Raw genomic sequence first — 3,431 nt, 5'->3', positions numbered from 1 at the left:
TGAGGCTGCAGTGAGCCATGATTGTGCCACTGCACTTCAGCCTGGGTGACCAAGCAAGACCCTGTCTCAAAAAGAAAAAAAAAAAAAAAGAGCCAAGCCAACCAGCCTGTGGAGACACATTCACGACACCAACTCAAACCATATGCGCTAATATTTCATTGGGTCAAGCAAGTCAAATAACTGAGCCTTTCAATAGGACAGGGCTGTAAACTCCACCCAGAATGGGAGGGGGAAGGAAGTGAGTGTTTCCTGCACTGTAATCCAAATTATCACAGTCTGGCCAAGTATTCTTCCAGCCAGCCGGGCAAAAATGCATCCTCTTCCTAGGGACGAATGCAGAAATTCGTCTGTGAATTCGTCGTGTGAATGTGGAAATATACACGGATGTGCACACAACTACGGCTCTCCACATTGAGCATATGATCTGCGCCCATATTAATCCCCACAACCACACAATTCCATTTTATAGATGGGAAGGCTGGGTGCAGAGGGATGAAGTAACTGGCCCACCCCAAGGTCAGAACCCAAAGCTCATAGCCCTCTTGGGGCCACACACAGCATGACGGGCTTCTAAGTACCTTGGATTTTTAAAAGCCACTTTATAAAGTGCTTTTATGAAACAAGATCTCACCTGACCTGGAAAACCAGTGAGACTGGGACTATTCAACTCATTCAACAGCAGAATAACTGAAGATGGAGAAACAGGCTCTCCGGCAAATCTGACTGGAACTCCCAGGCCCCTCCCTAGAGGAGCTGCTGCTGAGAGATGGAAGAACTGACCTCATCTGTCCTGGTAAGTCCTTCTCAATATGTGCTAGAAGGGAGCAGATTGACAGGCTGGAGTCTAATTCTATTAAATAGCACTGCCACATGCAAGCTATGTTGCCCTGGCCAGGTCACTTAGCTGCTCTGAGTCTCCGTTGTCTCATCTGTAAATGGGCATAATTATTGTACCTGTAGTACCTGCCTCCCAGCGTTATGAGGCTTACATGAATTAACTTCAGTACTTGGAGCAGTGACTGGTGCCTAGTAAGTGTTCTTAAATGTATGAGTTGCTAGTTTGAATATTTATTGCTAGGCTGGGCGTGGCGGCTCACACCTGTAATCCCAGCACTTTGGGAGGCCGAGGCAGGCAGATCGCTTGAACTTAGGAGGAGGTCAAGACCAGCCTGAGCAACATGGTGAAACCTCGTTTCTACTAAAAATACAAAACAATTAGCCAGGCATGGTGGTGGGCGCCTGTGGTCCCAGCTACTTGGTAGGCTGAGGCGGGAGGATCTCTTGAGCCTGGGAGGTGGAGGCTGCAGTGAGCCAAGATCACATCACTGCACTCCAGCCTTGGCAACAGAGCGAGACTCTGTCTCAAAAAAAAAAAAAAAAAAAAGTATGACTGTGGTTCATTTCTAACATTAGTGCCTAAAGATGAACTCCACCATGAGTGACCATCTGCTCCCTCGAATGCCAGTCTCTGCTGGGTGAACCCAGACCTGTCTCACCTGCAATCTCTGTCTCAGAGGATAGCAATTGGTATCCAGCACTGTAACCTTTTCGACCCACCTTCACAAGCGTGATTTCTTCCCACTCACCACATTCAGATGGGGTGGGTGTAGGAGCTGGCCCATTTTACACAAGGGAAAACTGAGGTTGCAAAAAGTGAGTCTCCTACAGCATCTGCCTGTCTGTCCTGGCCTATCTCAGACCAGCTGGGTGACTCAACTGGGCAATGACATAAACTCTCAGAACCTCAGTTTTTTTTACTGTAGAATTGGGATAATAATGACATTCATTTCAGAGAGTTGTGGTTAGGATTAAAAGCAGGTAAAACATTTAGCACAATTCCTGGCATAAACAACCAATACACATTAGCTATTTCAAGCCCAGATCTGACATTTAGTTCTGGGAGAGTGTTGACGTGGGGAGGCGGTGTGAGACAATACCAGAACCTTCCATCCTCCTCTCTCCTTTTGCAGGAGGAAGAGAAGGGGAAGAGTCTTTCCTGGGACCTGGAACTAATTGATTATCCTGGTTCTGGCTTGTGGTCTTCTGTGGCCGTGGGGTCACCATCAATCAGGCACAGTAGTGCTGAGCTGAGTGAGGGAAACCTTGCAAGTAATCGGAACTAAACAGCTCATTAACCTCTGTGCACTGGCTTCAGGGCAAGTGCCTGGTAACCAGAAACACAGGCACAGATGAGGTGCCTTCCCAGCTGCCTGGGTGGCAGGGAGAAGGCCTCTGAAACCCTTCTAGTCCCGGACTCCTCTTCACATTTGCCCAGAATGCGACTCTCCAGAGCCCACCCACATCTCCCATCTCCCATCATTCAGTTCCCAGGAACAGTGCTAAGCACATTACATTTGTCATCTCTTTTAACCCTCACCATGGTCCCATGCAGCAAATGCTGTATTGTTCTTGTTATGCAGATGAAGCTCCTGAGGCTCAGAGAGGTTAAGTGACTTGCTCAACATCACACAGCAGGAAGTGTGGAGCCAAGATTCATACCCAGACCATTTGAATCTGGGGCCCATGCTCTGAACTGCAATTCATTTTTGTTTGTTTGTTTTGTTTTGTCTGAGACAGGGCCTCACCCTGTTGCCCAGGCTGGAGTGCCGTGGTACCATCTCAGCTCACTGCAGCCTCAATCTCCTGAGCTCAGACGATCCTCCCACCTTAGCCTCCCAGGAAGCTGGGACTACAGGTGCGTGCCACCATGCCCAGCTAATTTTTTTTATTTTTTGTAGAGACAAGGTCTCTCTGTGTTACACAGGCTGGTCTCAACCTCCAGGGCTCAAGTGATCCTCCTGCCTCAGCCTCCCAAAGTGCTGGAATTACAGGCTTGAGCCACCTCTCCTGGCCTGAATTGCAATTCTTGATGACTTCCAGGGAAGACAAGAGGCAATGAAAAGCCATTGCAATGAATCAATGCTTCTCAACCAGGGACAATGTTGCCACCCGGGGAACTTGGGAATGTCTAACTGAGGGATGCTAGTGGCATCTAATGGCTAAAGGCCCAGGATGCTGTTCAAATCCCCTAATGCATAGGACAGTCCCCCACAACAAGAACGATCCAGCCCAAAATGTCAGTGGTGCTGGGGTTGAGAAATCCTGCAAGTACAGGGCATGGTGGGGCACACTGGCTTGGGTTACAGCGGGGAGCAATTGGACAGTGTTCACGGAATAAGAAAGGCCTTGGTTGGAGAGCAAGTCATCTGCTTTCACTCTACAGATGCAGCAAGAGAAGTGATGTGAATTGCTAAGGGACAGAGTGAAATCCAAGCCAGCATTCTTAAACACCTTCTGTGCAGTGGGCATAGGGCCAGGGATGCCCCCAGCTCACACATTTAATGATCATTCATTCAGTCATTGCCCAGCTTAGTCAAGACCCTTGGAGTTGAAAACAGTCATCCCCATTCTGTAGTTACAGAAGCCAAGGC

This window comes from Macaca fascicularis, chromosome 11 (genome assembly GCF_037993035.2).
Source record: "Macaca fascicularis isolate 582-1 chromosome 11, T2T-MFA8v1.1".
Classification (NCBI taxonomy): domain Eukaryota; kingdom Metazoa; phylum Chordata; class Mammalia; order Primates; family Cercopithecidae; genus Macaca; species Macaca fascicularis.
The sequence above is the reverse complement of the archived record's forward strand: the minus strand, read 5'-3'. Positions refer to the sequence as shown.